The sequence below is a fragment of the Columba livia genome, chromosome 3 (genome assembly GCF_036013475.1).
Source record: "Columba livia isolate bColLiv1 breed racing homer chromosome 3, bColLiv1.pat.W.v2, whole genome shotgun sequence".
Lineage (NCBI taxonomy): Eukaryota > Metazoa > Chordata > Aves > Columbiformes > Columbidae > Columba > Columba livia.
The window spans coordinates 42,302,952-42,323,891 of NC_088604.1; the positions used below are offsets into that span (position 1 = coordinate 42,302,952).

General features: G+C 35.0%; 1 long non-coding RNA gene across 3 annotated transcripts in view; it reads left to right on the forward strand.

The window, feature by feature from the left end:
* Positions 1 to 20,940, forward strand: part of LOC135579018 (uncharacterized) — a 147,225-nt gene that overhangs the window by 60,928 nt on the left and 65,357 nt on the right. The window contains exon 4 of one of the 3 annotated variants that reach the window (XR_010471256.1): positions 12,385 to 12,474. The exons of the other annotated variants lie outside the window; for them this stretch is intronic. This is a non-coding gene — a long non-coding RNA (uncharacterized LOC135579018). The remainder of the gene's footprint in view (positions 1 to 12,384; positions 12,475 to 20,940) is intronic. 3 annotated transcript variants of the gene reach the window in all.

Below are 20,940 nucleotides of genomic sequence, written 5' to 3' on the forward strand. Positions count from 1 at the left end.
ATATGCCTGTGAAAAAATAACATGAAATGTATTTTGAAGTTGTTGGGTAACTCCAACTTGAAGGCTGATGAAAAGAGAGCCATCATTGCCTTACTAGTTTGTTGGGTTTTTTCCTTGTTATTTCAAATTCACTACAGCCAGGAAAGGACACATTTGGATCTGTTTGGCAGAGATTCCTAAGGGTAACGGAAGCAGTATACAAGCAAGAACAAAGTCAGATTAGTTTAATTTTGCTTTTTAAAATACTGTCTTGGCATGTGAAATGTTCTGAAGCTAAGGGCATTGCATAAATAGAAACTGGGTTGTGCTATGGTGTTTATCAAACGCTCCTCATCTGCTGCACCACCCCCATAAATCTACCAAAGCTTTTATTATTCAAGGGTGGGAAGGTGGGTAGAATGGAGTGAAAGCTACAGAATGATTTAACACTGTGGGAACTTAATCAATAAGAATGTTGCAGAGAACTCCCAGGAAAGAGTGTTGTTTTCCATCCAGATGATAATGAGGCAGACTAGCAGCAACCGCTGGAGAAGGAATGCGGGAGCGGTGAATCTGTGGTACAGCTTTGCTAGTTGCTAATTAATAGTTTGAGGCCACGGGGACACCTTTATGCCCCTCTGCTACTTGTAGTTTCTTTGTGGCTTGTCCCATGTGCCTCGTTCACCTGGGGTCACTGTGCTGAATTAAGATTCTGGAAGTTTATCCAAATTTAACCATGGTGCTATAAATCCAAGTTTACCTTTTTTCTCCCACCTCTGTTCTTGGCATTATTAGTACATTTATGTTATTATATAGCAATTAATCCTTCCCTATATTGCAAAAACAATCTTCTTGAGAAATCTTTTCTTCCCTGTGCCTTGCATCCCAATTTCAGACAGCTGAACTTGTTTTGGTGTTTGACATCTGTGGTCTGACTGGAAAACATCAACAAAAGACAAGCTGGATAGCAGTTAAACATGACTAATATTTTTGATGTGTGACTTTATATACTTTTAAGTGGTGTTAGCTTGAAGAGGTTGAGAATGCTTGTTTCATGATAGTTAAGTTCTGTATTGATTTTTCTCACCTTTATCTGGAGTACAAAACACAACAGGGATCCACTTTTAACACAGCTGAAGCTCTGGATGAATGATGCCATTTTACCTGTATCTTTGCAACAACTATTCTCATAGTCTTTTGGTTCTTCAAACCTCCGATGTAATGATGTACAGAAGTAGTACAGTATTGTAAAGAAGAAGTACATAAGTATAGAGAAGTATTATCTCCATTGCCAGATAAGAATTTAAGCAATGAGAATTTAGATAGTGAGGTCGATGTTGGCCATAAGGCAGATGGCTGTAAAGCAACACTGGGCACTGCAATCTAGTAGTGTGTTGAATCCAGATTTTCAAAGTACATTTTATGGGACCGTCTAAAAGCATGTCATAGGTAAAAATGAATTTGTGCATTGTTCTGCTAAGGCATGGATAAAAATTGCTACATTCACTCAGAAATACAAGGTGACTTTTGTTTTAACACAGTGAAAATGAGTAGTCATCAGCAGCAGTCCTACCAGGTTTGCCCTCTAGTACTATCACTTCTACATTATCTTACTTCCATAAGATAATTGACTTCAAGATTCTTGAGAGGTTTTCTCTAAAATGTTTTCCTAAAGCACACTTGCCATAATTAATCAATGTGAAGAACAGAGCACACAAATAAAATTCTCTTTATTGATGATATGTTGTGGCTTTTGTTGCATTTAGTTTTGGTTCAGGTCATTTTTTTCTAATTGTTTTGTTTCCCTGACTCTTGATTGTCTCATTCTTTGTGCTAAGCTTGTCACTGCTGTTGTAGGCATTCAAGGAACAAATGTGACAGCAGAGAAAGCACTGAAGTAATTGTACCTGTGTGCCAATGTGTTTTGCCCAGTTTTGCAACAAAAGACCATGAGACTAGGAATGTTCATTTGATTTTTGCTGATCTGAGAGGTCTGTGCCACCTCTGATAATTCACCACAGCAAATCAAGCTTTACATGGAAAATATTGCATTAACTAGAACTTTTAAGTGTTAAACATTTCTTAAAAGATGTATTTAAGCTTTGGGGAGGTAACGCAGATAATTTTTTTGCATCAAATTAAAAAAAATATATATAATCACTTAATCTACTAATGAGTGAAGTGAATCACAGCCTGTGCATTTACGTGGGTTCAAAAATATTTCTGTTTTACCCAGAAACTCAAGTGATGTATGCAAAATTATCTAGAAAACTTGATTTGGCTACAGAGCTCCTGCAGAAATTAAGCATTCATTCCCCTAGGCAACTTTCAGCATTTCAGCCTAAAAATAGCACGTTCACAGGATAATTTGTAATTAATAAACCTAGCTGGTATTTAGAGACTTCTGACTATTCCATGGGTAGGGTTGTTTCCTTGACTTTCCTACCTGTCCCTCAATACTAAGAGTTTCTGTTGGTCTTGTGCTTTCTTAGTAAGCAGTTTGGGGCAGAGACCTTTGTCTGGGTCAGTGTCTAGGGTAGCACCTGCTGCTTTGGTTTCCCAATTCAGAGCTGGCATTATTATAAGAGACAAGTACACCATAAGGAAATGTTTTAGTCCTTTAAGTGTCTGTCATCTAGTTCTTCCATGCTCATTCTCATTGGTGACCATGCTGCAAAAAGTTTTGATATCATGTTCATATGGGAAAGTTTGGTAACACTTTTTATGGAATAGGAGATATCTTCATAACTGAATGAAACCAGGAATAGGTTTTATTCACTGGTACACTGAAAATGGTAGCTCAAAGAGACATTTAACTTGGATTCCAGCACAGGTCTGTCATGATGGCATATTGACAGAAATAGCAGACACCAGATCAGGAGTAATTTCTGGCAGGCACCACAACGAAATGTGCATAAGCATGCGTGCACACATACTCCCTAAGTACAGTCTTTGTCTTAAATAGATATCCCTATATCGCTCATGATTTACAATGATTTTTGTTTGTGAGCCATTTGTACTTTCATTTTCTTTTGTGCTTTGACAGGATATAATTATTTCTGAAACATATAATGGGATCAAAGTGTATTTCATTACTAAAGAAATTATTGCATTGTGTTAGTGCCATCCTGACTGCATGGAAATGTTAATCTAGTTTTGTTATATTTTTTTCAAATGAGAAGTTTTTTCTTATGAAAATTTTGTGAAATTAATTGTTTGCTTTCTCTCAACCTCTGAGGGGTCTATAGCTTCAGAAGATATCAGATAAAGGATGATGACATGTAATGAGAGCAAGATTTAGCTATTAAACTTCCTTGACTCACTTTAAATATTGATTAGAGAAACACTTCTGGGCAAATATTTATATTGAGCAATAATATAATTCAGTGATTTTTTTTTTATTTTTTTTTTTTACTTTCTGAATATCATTATGTCTTCAGTAATTTAGCCTAAAAAAACACATTGTTAGCCGTGGGTTATATGAAAAAGTCCTAGATAGATGAGACCAAGAAATAAAAGTGAAATTTTCCGGCAGTAAACCGTCATTCAGAAGATACAAAGGCACTCCATGTTGCACAGCCTGTATCTGGCCTTTCCCAGAGTTTGGGACTGTTGTACCTGGGAATATTGGCTTCAAGCTATTCCAAATATAATGCTAATGTTGTGACAGATACTAATGAAACCATGCTGTTGCTAGATAGAACTGATATTGAATACATAGGCAGAAGAGGTAATTTCCTTATTCACTTTCTTAATGAGCTCAAGGAGGACAGAGGAACCTTTCTGCATCTCTGAATATTTCCTAGATTTTATTATTTCTTTTAACAAGAATAAATATATTTGCTTGTTTCTGTTTATTGCGTATACAACCATAACAGCTGACCCTACTTTTTGTGTAAGTGAATGATGTTTCTGTTGTAGGGGGAAAGATACATGTTAAAAATTCTCAAATAAAACAACCCTTTGAAGAATCTAAGCAGCATCAAACATATTTGTGTTTGAAAATTCCTTTCTAGCTTTTACTCAATCAAATGCTGAAGAGTCCAACTTGCGCACCAAACACAGAGGGACCAAGTACGTATATTACACATGCTACTAGAGTATCGTCTGAGTGTGATGGCTGTGTGTGATGCTTAATGACTGTTTTTTATTTCTTTGACTATATTGAGCCTTTGGTTACCAAATATTCCAAACATTCACTGAAAGTTTGAGGTATCCAAGTTAGAGAGCAGGGTGGACCCTCCCCACCTGAAGGCAGGATGCTCTGCGCAGCTGTCGCACGCTGCATATCTTGCTTGGCTTACTTGGTGTTTCTGGTCCAGACTGAGAACCGAATCCTGCAGAGGGGCTAAAGAAGTACATACTTGCTGTGGACATGTCAGGATATAAGTCTCGACAGAAGTAGCTGAGTAGCACAGTGTGATGCCAGTTATCTGGACATATGTGTGATATCCGTTGGTGCTTGTGCCGTAATTAGATCTCTGACAGCAATTTTTTTTGCTTTAGGTGGAGAAAGCAATACAATTAAAAAAGACATTTTCCTTTATTTCCTATTAATCAAATTTATTTTAAAAGATGATTTTTTACTTAGAAAAAAACATTTCCTTGGTCAGTTTCTCAGATAGGGTCTGTGTAGAGTACCCATGCTGCTACTTAGATTTCAAGAGAGCTGCTCTGATTTAGGAGAATTACAGGGTTTGGTCTCTTGCTTGTAAATACTTTATGAAATAGTCAAATATGTTTAATCTTATTTGAAGTTATAATACATATTTTACATTATTGTATTATGGGTGTATGCCATGACCAAAATTTGATTTTATGTTGAAATGGTATCGGTAGATCCATATTTCAGTACATCTAGAGTTTGTAAGTTTAATCTGAATTTTGAACTAATGTTTAATAGATGATTATAGATTGTTTTAAAATAACAATTTTTTATCATCTTTGATTGCTGATGTGTAATGTTAAGATTTCTTCATCTAAAGTCTTGCTTTCTTGCTGCAATATAGTTTCTTATTCCTCTAATTCATGTTGTCCTCGGTCAAATAAGAAGCAATGCAACTTATTCTTTAGACCCAATTACTGAAAATGAGAGGAGTGTTTACTGTTCTATTTGAGAATCAGGACCAAAACCCCTATAGTGGCTTAAAACAGAGAGGAGAGAGAGGTTCTGAAAACTCCATGGTGAAAAACTCCAAAAAGGAACATAGGTTTCAAAATCTTTAACTAGTAAACTAGGTGAATGGGTAAATGCTTGAGAAGTTTTTTGTCATCTCAAAGGATGCAAAAATTCAGAGAAATACTATCTACCTGCTAAAATATGGCAGCTAGCCTGAAGTAATGTTCTAGGACAGTACTTGATTTTGTCAAAGTATGATCTGAACTTAGGTATTAGTCCACAGTCTGGCACAAGACAGATTTTTTTTCTCTCAAACTAGTGAAGGTATAAACAGCCAGAGGTGTGTGTGTACAACAGCTGCATTAGTGCTTGGTTACCATTGCAAGTTAGAATTCTAAGTTTATACACAGGTCTGCAGAAGACCAACCTCTGTATGAAATGAAAAGAAAGATTTAATTTGCCTCAGGAATTACATGGATTCAATTATTATATAGTATTAATTATATATTGTAATTACATTATTGTAATTCATCCACAAAACTATTTGATAACAAAGCAGATGCATGTTAAATGTAGTATTTATGATAAATATGAAAGTTCATTCTATAACAGTGTAGCTAAATCAGTTTTTCTGATCATTCAGTTTGCAAGCTACTCTAAAGTACACAAAGACTTTTCTTCACTGTATTATTGATTTCTAATTTTTCTATTCAAACTATTTTTTCCTTCTGGTCAGATATTGTCCCAAGCTTTTATGAATGTAACATTCTGAATATAATGATAAGTAAAGGCATATCTAATTCTAACAAATATGTTGTGATTTTTTTTTCCTCTGTGCTTTCTGTCAGTGTTTATGACTTACAATATTCCTGTAATTCTGTTCCTACAGCAAGTTATTTCTACACATATCTAAGCTGATATGTCTCTTTCATGTACGATTGCATTTTTCTCGTATCCAAAGTGAAAGATTTTCAGAAATTTTGAATTGGCCTGAGGTGCTCCTGAAGTTATTCTCTCCTCAGTTTCTTTTTTCGTATTTGAAATTACATGGGCCAGGCTATTTAATATAGAAATTAGAATGCTCATTTATTTAGTTCTTAAATATTGGTTGCTCTTCATGTTCAAAGTATCTTCTTCAAATGGCCACTATCTTCTTTCCCAGGTGAGTGGAATACTTCATTTAAGTTTCTGCTTCCAGCATAGAAGCTGAGCAACCTTCTTCCTTGGTGCTGTGACAGTTGACCTAAGCAGAGCTTTCAGTCTCGTTTTGCTCACCTTTGCTCATGTTGTTGCCTATCTGGACAGTATTCTTACTGACAGCGATTGTGTAAGGGTTTTTTTTCAGTTATCTTGTCTCTGATATCATCTACAGGGGTTTGGTCCCATCTGCAGGAAACTGTAGCTGTGAAAGCCCATGGCAAATTGTACTTGGTTAGTACAATCTGTAGTATCGAGTAGTCTGCAGTGGAGAATGACTGCAACTCAGATAATAATGATATGAGCCTTTGTCAGACTCCATAAATGAGAATGTTTCCTCAAGAAAATGAAATACCACAAGTAACACAAGATGAAATACCAAAAGTAACTGAGAAAATATCCTTGATGGAAAAAGGGAGTTATTAAGTCTCTACCCATTACAAATTATCTGAAGATGTGTAGGACAACAGAATAAGCTTTAAACAACACTTACAGAACTGCAAGAAATAGATACCTCAGAATAAAGGCATAAAGTGGTGGTCTTATTTCTTTTGGTAGGATGACAATCACTTGATGTTTTCAGTAGTTCTCAGTTAAATCTGCTAAGAAAACTAGTTGTATTAGAGAAATCTGAAGAGTATTCCATTCCTTACAAATATAAACCAGATGCTTTTTCTAAACATTTTCTAAGCAAAGATGAAGCTCTGTAAGTGTTTGGAAGTTATTTAAAGGCGAATTTACATATTGCAGATTGGGAAGCTAATTGAGTCCTTTCTCTGAAACTCAAATGGGTCTTGGACCTTGAACAGAAAGCTTTGGAAAGCTGATACTGACCAATTCAAGTTTAAAATGTCATTTTCTTTGCTAAGTAAGAGTAAAGTGAGACTAGAAAGATGCTCAGAGAGAGTAGGCAGTGCCCCAATGCTGTGGATAGGACAGAGGACCTGCAGTGCTACAAAAAAGACATTAGGCAGGATGGCATTAGAAGACCAAAAGAAGTACCACAACTGTAACCTTAGAAAACATAACAAGTCCAGAAAAACCCTGCCTTTTGATGAAAAATTGCAATAACTGAACTCCATCAATTTTCAAGTCCATTTAAAGTATTTTCAGGCCCTGCTACCTCAGAGAATACCCTTTGCAGGAGCAGTAGTGGACATTGCAGTCAAAGATCACTAAACTGTCAGCTTAGAAGAAACATGACATGGAGTGATTTACATCTGAACAAAAGAAATAATGAGTTTCTTTAATATTAACACTTTGGAAAAAAAGCTGAAGTACTAGAAAATGAAAGGGTTAATCTATATGCTTTTTCATTCAAAGTGTATGTTAGCAGTCTATATCATTCACTAGACAAAAATATGATCTGTAATGGAATCAGGGAAGAAATCCCATGATAAAATGAAAAATATGGCAATCCTTTCAATTTGTCTCTAAGTGTTGTCCAGGTAGAGGCAGGGAACTGATTAGGAAAGACTGAGAAAAGCTTTTAGGGAGTAACAAGCCCTCGACAAAGTCAGAGTACATTAGCCTGACTTGCTTTTTCAGTAGCTTTGTCTAAGCCAAAATATGGACTAATATTGTTAGTCTTGCACACATTTTGCAGAGACTAATTAAAATCATTAGTACTGAGTATGTGGACATGATTTTTTATAGTCTCTGCTGGTGTTGAAGTCTCAGACCTGAATGGGATTACATCCGCAGTCACTGGGATGGTGATGTTTAAATTATTAAGGAAAAATATGGTGATAAGAAGACAGAGATTAGAAAAAGAAAGTCCAAGAGAAAACTGTGATATCATGGATATCAAGTGAAAAAAAACATGTTAGGGGTAACTCTTTCAGCCTGTTGCATGTGTCAAAAAAAGATCAATTTAAAAAGCACATTCTTGTTGATACAACCTGGAAAAGATTCTTTCATAGGACCAAAGCTGGAATAGGCTTGATGACATCAGCTGCTTCTTCTAGGCTGACTCTCAGATTTCCAAGGTTGCCCTTTGGAAACTACTATAGGTTAAAAATGCTCATACATATATACATTTTATTTTCTCTTGGCACAGAAAATTTAACATCCAGTAATCACCCATAGTGTAGCAGCATAAATTCAAACATTCTATTAGATTAAATGTTCTGATTAGCACCTTGAAATGCATACACTGATCTTAGGTGCTGGTTTAACAAAGAACATGGAATCAGACTGTAATACAGAGAGAATACGAACCACAAAGGACCAAGTCCATCACCTTTAGTTGTGCCTGAAAAGTTTGTTGAACTACCTGTATATTTTATGATCTGATGACCTGGAATGAATACTATATTCTGTATTAAACTTAGCTTCCAAGAAAGGGGCCTTTAGATGTGACAATCAGTTTCAGAGTAGACATCTTGAATTTTTCTCTCAGTTTGGTGAACATGTTCAGCAGATGTACAGTAGTAAAGAAATGGAAAAATCCCCCAGTCCCTAAACCAGAAGCCGTGGACGAGGAGGAAATGCTTATCAGAAACGAGAAATTAGCAGATGTGAGAAGTACTTGATTATTTAGATTCTTGTTGTATCATATAGGGTAATTTACATTTAAAATGAAGGAATTGTTAGAAGCTGTATCTTAGGCTTGGTTAGGCAAAAAAAGAGAACCATTCTCTAATTTCTAAGTTCTTCAACTCTATTTTTGATTGCCTAAACCAACCATTTTTCCAGCCTCAGGTCATGAGGTAAAATAAAGTACAATGATTTTCATTGTTATTTTAATTAAATACAGAAAACAGCATTGAAATATTAAATAAAGGCTTTATTGCAGTGATTTTATAAGTTTCACCTGTAAGAGCTGGGGCGATGATTTGGAGGTATGTCTGTGCACTGGCAGTATCGTGAGTGCAGTGACAACCATACATGCCCATTGTTTTGCATCATTAGTACTGTACTGAATCTTTAGGGGAAAAAAAAATGCCCACTGAGAAATGTAACCTCCAGAGTCCAGTCTTTTTATTACTTCACTTTTTTTTTCTTTCTTTCTTTTTTCTTTATACAGCACCTAATTTAGGCCACAGACAAAAAGAAAATGTATCTTGAATATGCATCACGGGTTCCAAAAATGAAAAGAAATTGGATTTGGATAGCACTTACTCAATAGACAGATATGATACATGGTAAGAAGGTGCACTGTCTGCCCTGTGATAGATTAAACTACTTTGTAGGAAAATTACTGTGAGCCAGTCACCACCACCACCGTGGCTAAATCTTTAATAAAATTCTCTTCCATATTCAAGAGCGAGGTATGAAGTACACAATAAGCAGAGTGGAGTAGAGTGCCATTTATCAAACCACAGCTAGGTCTGTAATCTCCTGCTTTATCCTTTTTTAGTACTTTATTTGTCTTTATTGTTGCAAGGAAGCACATTTACCCAGGGCAGTGGGCTTTCGGTGCTGATAAACCTTTTGTTTTAAATTCTACCTGTGCTTTTTTTTTTTTCCCTATTTTTTCTTCTGTTTTCTTTTTTTCTCTATATTTTTTTGTATCAGATAACCATCCTGTCACTCTATGGGAGTAATTAGTTTGTTTTGTTTTGGTGGTCCCTTGCTTGCTACATGTTCTTTCACCTTTCCCTGCCTGTCCTGACCCTACCTCTCTTGTCTCTATGCTACAAAAAAGGATACCAAAGCCTCTAAGACGTTTTAAAAAGAATACTCAAGCCTGTGCAGAAGACGGTCTGGGATGTATTGCATAATGCTTTTTTCAGGCTATTTGGCAAGATGGCAGTGTTGAACCATGTTGCAGTTGGCCCCTGGGTGGCACTACATGGCTAGACCTGGGACCAACAAAAGCAATTTTGGATAAAGGCAGAAAACATAATTGAAGCAGTATTCTTGTTAAAAATTAAAGACAAATCCTTAAGCTGGATTTGTTGATATTTGCTGAATTCAATACAAATACACAATAATATTAAGCTGTGGTCCTCTTGTTGAGTGAGATTCCAAAATGTTCTGTATGTCTTGACTACCTGATAATACCTGGATCACTTTTGGCAACATGCTGATATTAAGTACAGATGCGGTGGAAGGGTCCTATGGGTAGAAGAATGTGACTAGAACTGCTTTGTGCTGGCTGAATATGCATACTACCAGTCTGTGCTGCAGCCCTGGGGGTGATTTTTTTAGTACTATTATAACCCTTTTTATTGTTTGAATAGCAGTTTTATGACAAAACATTTATATTCAGTCTGCCTTTGTACTTGACTGAAAGAGAGCAATCACTGAGAATGATAAGGCAACAATGGTAATGATAACTGCATTTATGGAGGCTTACAGAATTTAAACGGGCATGCAAAAATAGACTTACAATAGTGCTCTACCTGCATCTGCACTGGTTTGGGTATATTTCATGCACCTGGCCTATGTTTGCTTATTAATGGAGATGTTGCCTTTTCTCCTATTTTTCTCACTTATGGAACTTCTGTATGAATCTTACATGTGTGTACATCAGGTTTATCTTACCCCAGAAAGATGCCATAGTGAGATGGAGAAACATAACCGTTTTTCAAAATCCACATCCCTGAAATTATTGCTCAACTTAAATATCAAGTTTGCCGAGTCTGTGGTTATGTGATTTTGCAGCAGAATGGCCATTACCTGTCTTTAAAGGTCCTACCTCTCAGGAAAAATAGGCAATTCTTTCACTCTCCCTTGAGAAGAAGTGAGAAATAGCACTGGACATTGGAAAATAATCCAAGAGTTTAAGAGCAATCTGTTGCCTGAATATTTTTAAGCCAATTCGACTCCACTTTTGTCTTCCTTTGCTATAGTATTTTCTCCCTGATGGGGTTCACAGAGACATACACGCACATATATTTGTGTATTTCCTTAAATTTATTGCTTATAGGAGAAGGCAAGAAAACAACAAGAAGGTTCAGTGTGTTTTGAGGGGAAGTAAAGAGTTCCTGGATCTCGGAGTTTTGTGTGAGGGGAACAGAATAATGCCTAAGGCTGTTTCTACTGTACATTTTAATATGGTTTATGAAGAAAGAAGGTGTACACTGTGCATTGTTCTAAAGATATTTGCGGGCTACATTCTGCCACATTGTTCACAGGCTGCTAAGGAGACTTAACTGATGTTAGAGCCTTTCTTGCTGAGGAAGAGACTGTCCTTGTGGAATTAGAATTATACATCCAGCCTACATTTTTATACACTATTTTTAATGTTTTGAAATAATTTTGTCAGCAATCTAGTTTATGTAAAAATTGCTGTTGACTGTCTCTTTTTATAAGCCAAAACAATGTATATTTTTAGAAAAGTGAATTACCATTTTAAAGGCTTTTTAAATTTTGAGCCATACATTGAGATTTTATTAATCTTGAGAGCTGGTAATCTCAATACACCTCAATTTGTTTCATATGGTAGTTTTTCTATTATGTAATTTTATTTCTTTATTCACCTGTATTTTAATTTTCTGGACTTACCAATCCATTAGACATTGACTTTATACAAAAGCTGGGTGGCAAACATTTGTCAGAAATAAGTGACTGTAGAAATGTAGGAAGAGAAAAAAAAATAGTTGTTAGAAACAAGAGGTATGTTTTATTTTTTTCATGCATATTATTTTACTAATTCAGAAGCTCACTAACTACACTACCTTTTTTGACGTATGTATATGATCATTACATGTTAACCTGTTAATGTGTTCCTGTCTGTGCTATTTAGGCTTTAAATGTGTTTAAATTAATAATTGAAATTCTTTTTTGCTAATGAAATACAAGCAATGCAAACATTAAGTTGCTTTGCCTAAGTTCTTATAGTATTTTACTGGAATGCTGTATTCAAAGATATGTCATTTTCTACTAAGTGTCTTTCTAATTCTTTTGTGCAAATGATACCTTTTCCCCAAGCCCAGCTACTTGGGGATATTATTGAACAAGTGTCTTTTATAGGATCTAAAAAAGTGCAGCATTATGTGAAAGAAATTTTACAAAATGTGCATGGACTATTTAGGAATATGCTTAGTGAATATTAAGCAAACACCTGAAGTTCCTGCGCTGCTGCCTAGAACCAGCACTTCATTACCTATTACGTGCAGTGACTTGGAATTTTTTATTAGGTACTGGTCTTTTAGCCTGTAAGGCTTGTGCATGATGTGTATGAGAGCAATTTCCAGCAGAGCGAAGCTTATCACAGATCCACCTAAAAGGTAAGGATATTTTTTAATTTTTAGTTCACATGCAGAACAGCTGCCTGCAGAACGCCTGCACAGAAAGCAGGAAAGAAATTTGGTTTGGGGTTGATTAGACATGTCTTAGCCAAACAGAAAGTCCGGAAAAAGGCATGAAGAACTTCAGATAAACCCCAAATACTTACCCACCCCCCCATTTGTTTTTCAAGTAGGTGAGGACAAAGGAGAAAGGCTTAAATATATTTTGGGTTTGTTTAGTGTCTCCCAAATCTGTAGTGTTGATATCCGTGGTTTAGACAAGATGATTTCCAAAAGCAAAGTTGAACTGTGAATCTGGCAGGCAAGGTGTGCAAAAGAATGTATCATTGCTATTGGCATTCCTCATATTCGCTAAGGAAAACAGTGTTAACAAGTGTTAATGAATATTAAGAAAAAAAACAGAAAAGCAGGAGAAATGGTGAATAATTGAGAAAGGCAACTAATAAGAATGAAAGAAGCAGAAAAGGCACAACAGTAAAGCTAGTGGTAGAAAAGAAATACATTGATTACTTTTTCACTGGCTTAAATGGGCTTTTGAGTGTGACAGATCTTATTGCTTAGGCCATGAGTGATGAGTCCTAATAATATTATTTTGGGTAATTGAAATCAAGTAGTTCAGGAGATAAATGTACCTTAAAAAATGATAGGCTTTGTACAGAATGTGGTGATACACTGGTGGTTAATATAACAGAATTAGATAAAAGAATATAAAGAAAAAGAAATTTTGAAACCCAGGACCAACAGAGACCTTCTTGGTCTCCAAGTTTCCTGTATTGTCATCATAAACTTAACAAACTCCATCTTAGGAATTTTTGCTCTTTCTAATAGAAATGTTTTCTTGGACTTTCTTTTAGAAACTATTGCCGTTTCTCCTTTAGCCAGTTACTTATCCCACTTTCAATTTCACTGCTAGTCTGTGTATTTTCGACTTCAACTGACCTTTTTCACATGTGTTGTATGAAATACCTTGCAGAAATCCAAATAGGTATTTTATCAAGCATATCAGTTGTCTTGTTAAAAGACAGCTATTGGTTCAGTCTGGCATGATCTTCTTGCAATTAGTTTATGTTGTATTCTGAAGCTGCAAATGTCTCCTTTTCTTGATCGTATGAAAACAGCTGTTGGTCGTAGTGTAATGAAATCCTTGCTCTTGCAAAGGGAAAGTCTTGTCAACCACACTTTCTGAACTTTGAATTTGGGTCATGCCATTAAAAAAAAGGTTTCCTTGAAAGGAGCCTGGCCTTGATGCATTCCGCTATCAGACTGAGCATGCATATCATGACAAATCTTTCTTCCATTAAAATCATTTACTAGCCTAAAAATGAATTAGCTGAATCAATATACTCCTCCTGACATTTCCCTGAGGAGACAGAAGCAACTGCTTGAGCAGCAGGTGCTGCCTGAACGGTCAGACACCTCACCTGATGTAGGCAACGGGGCTACCACTGGTGACACCAGGCACCAAGATACAGACCTGTGTAGGGAACCAGCGGAAGAGAGTTACTCATGTTACTCATGGGTGCAGTGGTTTTGCTGAGGCAAAATGAGAAAACTGATATGACTATCAAAACTGGCAATACTGCACAATCCTGAAATGTATAATAATAATAGTAATAAGAACAACAAGAGCACAAACCCCAAGGAACCAAGATGAGAAAGAAGACAGCGATTGTTTCTCCGTGTCATGCTCCTCTAACTACTTGAACTTCATGAAGATCTGTGTATAGACTTATCTCCAATTAATTCATTAGATAAATTTGTTTTCAAGGATAGTTTCTGTAAAATTTCTTAGAGTTTTGATTTCTTATGCTGTATAGGTAACCAGATATGTAATGTGTAAGGTATTTAATAAAGAGCGTATTCTCCAGTTTCAGCTGTCTTCTTCAAAAAATAAAGCAATGCTTCAGAGAATAGGAAAAACAAGGGCAAAAAGTCAGATGTAAATAAGAGGAAAGATTTGAGTTGGCTGCTTTCAAAAGGTTTAGTGTGCACAAATTAACAGACCTAGAATTTCTACAGAGGTGGTAAATTCACTGATTTTTCAACATTTTTTTCTAAATTGAGATACAAAAAAGATAAATAATGCCATGGGATAGGTATTTTTTAAATTGAAAAATATTATTGATAGCTATTTGTGGCTCATTATTTTTCTTTTCCTATGAAAATTAATAACTTTTTTAAAGAAAGACAATATTAACACATTGAGCTCTACAATTAAAATTTATTCTCAACCTCAGAAGAACTGATAGTAGCACTTGATTTGAAATTCTCCACCAGAATTATTTTTCAATAAAAATAACTCACGCTTTGAAATTGGAAGGGACCTTTGCATGGGTAAATAGTAGAAGAACCCCAATTTAATTTGAAAAGTGAAGTCTTTCAATTTTTGCAATTAGATAATTGAAATTATTAAAAGTGAAGACTTTTTAAAGTCTAGCTTTAAAAAATGTTAGTAATAGCTGTTAGTTAATTTGTACTAAAAATTGCAAAATCAACATGAAAGCATTTGGAGTGTTCTAAAATTGTTAGACTTTTTTCTGATTATTTTGATAGGATAAAATTTGAAATCTAAAATTACTTTTTTGCTGCCCATAAAATGTTTCCTGGTGATGTTTGGTTGATGTGCGCAGTCAGCTGATCTTTCAACACATCTCCTTAACCACAGTGTTCATGAGTGTTTACATCAACCTTTAGTTCAGCAGAAAGAGGTGAGGTTAGTTCTGTTTGTATGGCAGGGGTACATACTTGTAGCCAAATTGCAGATTTGTGTATTATGAAGTGACTGAAGCTGGTTATGAAAATCCTGGTTGTTGGACTTCAAATAATTACTTTCATCAGCAAATAATATAATTTTCGATATTAAATGATGATTCCTTTTTCTTCTGCATTTTTTTTTTCAATATCAAGTTGAGGATGCAGTTAAATATAAGGCTATATTGCTTTCTTCAATAGATACTGGTGCTGTGGAGAACATGCTTTAATATTGTACTTTTATAACAACTGGGTCTTTTCCTAAAATCTCTTTCTTTGTTCAGCATAACTTTAATATGTTGGGTATGTCTCCTTTCATCACAGCAGGGGACACTGTGCATTTGCGGGATAAACTAGTTCCATATTAGCAATGTGAAATCTGTTTGAACTTGTTTGCATATGTATGCCAGTTGATAGTGTCTTTCGAGGTGGTATTGAGGAATTGTGTCAGCAATAGTATTTTTTTCTCTATAGTTAGTTTATATGCTGTAAATATGCCATTCCCATTGCACCTGATTGCTATTTGAATTGTCTATGAATATAGGATATATTGATAATAGCATATCAATAAACACATCTAGAAATTAACAGCTGGTATTAATGAGTGGAACGCAAACACTATAGCTCACAGTTTGCTACTTGAAAGAAAATCTCCCAAGGTGGCCGTGTTGAAAGCTTTTAAGGTTGTTTTGAATATGTGTGTATAGGAATTTGTTCAGGGAGGTGGAGCTGTGAAAGAACGTAGATTGAGTGAGTCTCTGTGTTGCATACGCCAAGTTTAATACGTGGAGAATTTGAGTGGGACTCTGTCTCACAGCGGGTCCGGTGCCAAGGCTCCTTGTGTGATGGGCAGTGAGGGAGCTTGTGTGCTCCAGTGAAGATGAATCACGGAACTGCTTAGTCTGAGAACCTCAGTCAGATTTAGGTAGAGCTTCTCAGCCTTGATTTATCTGGAGTAGTTCTGGACATGTGCAAAAGCAGAATGCTAGGCAACTTGGGAATATTAGCGATAAAAGCTCATGTGATTATGTGAGTCTTTTTATGTCTTCCATTTACATACCACTATTCAATCAAAGTTGCACTTCAGATGCCTCACTCGGTTTGTAAATCTTACTCTTTCCTTTTTATTTTATCTAATATGCCTGCTGATATAAATTATCACTTTAAATTACTTTTTTATTTAGCATAAGAACAATCTTGACTGCTTTACTTATGAATGGTCCACTGTGCACACTAGAGGTGATAGAGATGAGAGTGGATGTCTGTTTTGTTATTTAGGTAGAAAAATCTCTTTTCTCGTTTGATTTGTAATCCTTTCTAAAGAAAGATGCACTGCATTCTGTTCCATTACAAACTCCTCTTGATTTCATGGCATTATCAAAGTTCATCTTATTCCTAGCTATTAAATAATAATAATAATAATAATAATAATAATAATAATAATAATAATAATAATAATAATAGATCTCAGACTCATTTTTATACGTGAAGGAAAGGAGTGACAATGCAGAAAGACTGTTCAGAACGTGCACTATTCTGTGCTAAAGTCTAGCAAAGAAATAATTCACTTAGGCAGTTGTTTGTTTTGGTTTTTTTTCTGTTTGTTTGGGGTTTTTTTCAACAAACCTGCCAGGAAGCTTTTCCCTTGCTATAGGGCTCACATTTAAACCATTTTTAATGTTGGCTTTTGGCAAACAATGGATCTTTCTCCTTCTGTGATGGAAAGAGACAGCTCAGTAATAAAGAATACTAATTTCTGTGTCTTTCACATTCATGTCTGGAAAGAAATGTAATTTATAGAAGAAAATTACAAATTATATTATGAACTGCTTAAGAATTTCAGGAAAGGAAACAACTTCTGGATGAAAACATGAAAAAAGACTATAGTGACTAATATTTTTTTCAGAAGCTTAGACATGAAATTTCCATTATTGCAATGGACATATAAAAATACATATGCAAACATCTATGATATCTCATAGAAAAGTTTTTGAAATTGAATGATTATTCCCATTGTAAGAACAGAAGGAAATTTTTTGGGAGGTCAAAAGATGACGTGAACATTTCCCATTTGGCCTATTTGAAGGAAAGTCTACCCTACTTAAACTGTTATTAACATAAATATAAATTCACTTACACATTTGCATCACAAAGTATGTGATTTAGTTACATTAATAAAGTATATTGGTGTGGAATTCTGAGGAAACTGATATGAACTGATCTTTCTTGTAGCATGACCACAATAGCCTCCCCAGGCTTTGAAGTGGCTGTGCTTGAGCTTTCTGAAGTATTTGGGATGTGCTCCTTTGAAGCACAAGGGTCATAGCATGGGAAAAAATATTCGAGATCAATTATTACTCCTGACTCACAGTGTGTTCAAGTTGTCTTTATTACTTGTCCTTGAGACAATAATTTGATTTGACAGGCAGATTGGATGTTATTAAAATTAAAGGATTTCCGTTGCCTTACAGCACTTGTGAGACGTTGTTGCAAATATCTGCTTGGTGAAGAGAACCAAGCAGAATGTGTCACTGGTTTGCTCTGCAGGTACAGGAGTTGGAAAATTGCCCAGTTTTGTAATTGGTTGGTGAATTAATTGTATATAGTTGTCCATGGTGAGCATTTACTGCTGGAATGCATCTCTCAGTTATTAGAGTTGATACAGTGCACCTTTTTCAAGGAAAACAGGAATTAGCAGTTTAGAGTTCTGACGTGTTACTGGTGTTACTGCTTTTTTTATTATCTAGTAAGAACTGTGCACTACCATTTGGACCCTATTTTACTAGATACTGTATATTCATATATACAATAGGAGGCCTATAGAAACTTACGAAAAAAAAAAGAGAAACTTATGAAAAAAAGAGGAAAAGATTGAAAACCAGGTAGACACAGGAGAGTAGAAAAGGCAAATCATGTATGATTATGGCATGCTTTCAAATAAAGTTTAGGAGATTTTTATGAATTAATAAAGCAGAAGAAAATCTTATTTGGGGTTTACTAGAATTGTTGCTGGAAAAAGACGCTTTGTTATTATTTTCACTTTGTAAAAAAAAAAAAAAGCGAATAGTGATCTGTTAATGAGCATGTATAAAATTATCCAGTTTAGTGATTGTTAAACATCCTCTGTTACTCCTGTTTTGTTAAGTTTTAACTGGTGAAATTGGTACTAATATAAGCTCCTTATTGGAAAGGTCGCCACTTATATATAAATCATATACAAATATATGATTTTAGGAATATATAATGGTGGGGTTTGTTTGTTTGCTTGTTTTCTCCCAACCTTTTGGTGAATGATCTTTTATTTCTGACAAAATAAATTGGTGAGTGGCAGCAAACTCCACTAAGAGCCTCTGTTCTGGGCATTTTACATCAATCCAATTTTTAAATACCTATTGTCAGACATTTAAGAGCGACAGTTCAGAAAATGTCTGATCCTTGAAAGCCCTTCCTTAAGCATCCACTGCCAGTTGATAAACTATTTAATTAGATAAACTATTAAGCTACTCCTTTGAATTTTTTAGAAATATATGTAGTAGTAAGAAGCACACATTACTAGGATTTTTTAGTGCATTTTTTCCTATCAAAGAACATATTTCCATTGTCTAATGCTAACACTTAACATGATTATTTTTTTTAAAGGAGAGCAAGTGTTAGTAAATGTACAGGTAAACCTGCCTATTAATTAAGTCTACGTGTAATTAAGTAAATGTAAATTGCCATATGCTCAGTACATTTCATAACCCTGAAGATAATAATTACCGTATCCAGCTCATAATGGTCTGACTTTCAAAACAGGTGGGATATTCTCCATCTCTTTGTTTTTTTACTAGTTATGTCTTTTGGAAAAATACTAAATACAGGTACAAAATACAACCGAGCGCAGAACAATTTCTTCAAATTTACGAATGCAGACTTAAAAAATTCTAAGTTCCTGTCCTTGCAGGTACAGGTAAACAAATAGTTGATTTTCAATCCATCACAGACAACCCACAAATTTGAAGGTGAGGCAATTAAAAATAAAAGTTTCCTCACCTCTTGAATTGCATTCACGTGAAATTTTACAAAAGGAAGAAGGAAAATAATTCATAAATTGACACTGAAACTTCACTTTCTGGAAGGTCCCATTTCACTCTTATTCCATCAGACAATCCTGCAATGTCTGAAGGGCAAATATATACAAATGTGGATGTGCTTGAAAAAAAGCCCAACAGAATTTAAAAAGGAGAGTGAAAGGAAATTTTTTAGAATATAACTAGTCACAAAAAATGACTCATCAGACTGTGCATTTCAAAACACTTTTGTCTTTGATATGCCCGTAGTTATTCTATGATTTTCCTCAGCCTCTTCATGTTTATTAAGTACTGAAATATTGTAAAATATAGTGTAAATTATATATGTGTATTGATATTATTTTGTAATCCATATTATGAACTCTGAGAAGAGTCAATTGTTCTTACTAAATTGTTATATAGTGTTACTTACAATGAATTGTACTCATGTTTAATAATTGATTTGTAGCTGTGTTGTCCACCATTCTTTATGATTCTGATAGACGGGAGTAAATGATTCACCTGGTCATCCACATTTTTCTGCCCTCTCTCAAATGGCTTCTTTTAGACTGTGTGTATCAGCGTTAAGCAGCAATTTAAGACTACTTTATTTAAAGGTTTTTCCATGAGTAGTCATGTATTATTCTACAGCACTCCATCAATAGTTACCCTCTCTAAGAAATAAAAATACAAATGCACAAAGTACTATCAAGTAAGAAGGAGTTTTCCAAACTGTGTGCCACTAGTGATACTTCTAGAAGCAGTTTCAAAATCGTATGAAACCTTTCATAGACTCATTTCTGCCAATTATAATTGCTGTGGTTCTTGTCAATACGATGGATGGTACCAAGCAATTAGATTTTCTGAAAATCTTGTAGAAAAAGAGTTATGTATGGGCATACAGTATGTATTCAGGACTATGAATATTTGCTTCAGCCTGAGGAAGAACTGTGTTCAGTTGAATTAGAAGGTGATGGGAGGGAGACTGAGCTGGTGATCTGGTTGTTTTGTAGTTTCGCTTCTGAAGTGAAATGAAATAAAGAATAGCAGCTAAAAGGAATCTATTAGTGTAACTATTAATATTTTCTTATAAGCTCATTCCAATTAAAAATATTTTGTAGAGTAACTCCTTTATCAGACCTGCTTAAAAGAACCCTTTGGAATATAATACATATTATATTTGCAAGAAGATGGGTTTTCCATGTGAAAGACTCACGAACACCTTTAATTGTTAATCTTTACCTTCACCTTTCCTGATTCTTTCAACCTACAGTTTACCCAGTTTTTAGATGGGAGTTTCTGCCAATGCCAATAATAATAATAATAAAAAAGAAACACTGCAAAAACCTGAATGTCAACAAGAAGATTCACAGAGGAATGCAATCAAAGATGATGTTGCAAATCAAGCCTAGAATCAGACCATCAAAAATTCAAAAACATTCAGCTATTTGCAATTATGGTGGTAATTGCTATTTTAAAATATTTTCCTTCTTCCAAAGAAACTCCATGTTGTTAGCTGAAATTCTAGATATTTTAAATCACAGAAAATCTTTTCACAGCTGATGAAGACTAAATATTATAGGCAATCAAACCAACGTATTATCTACATATTTTAGCTGATTTAAAAAAAAAAAAAAAAGTAGCT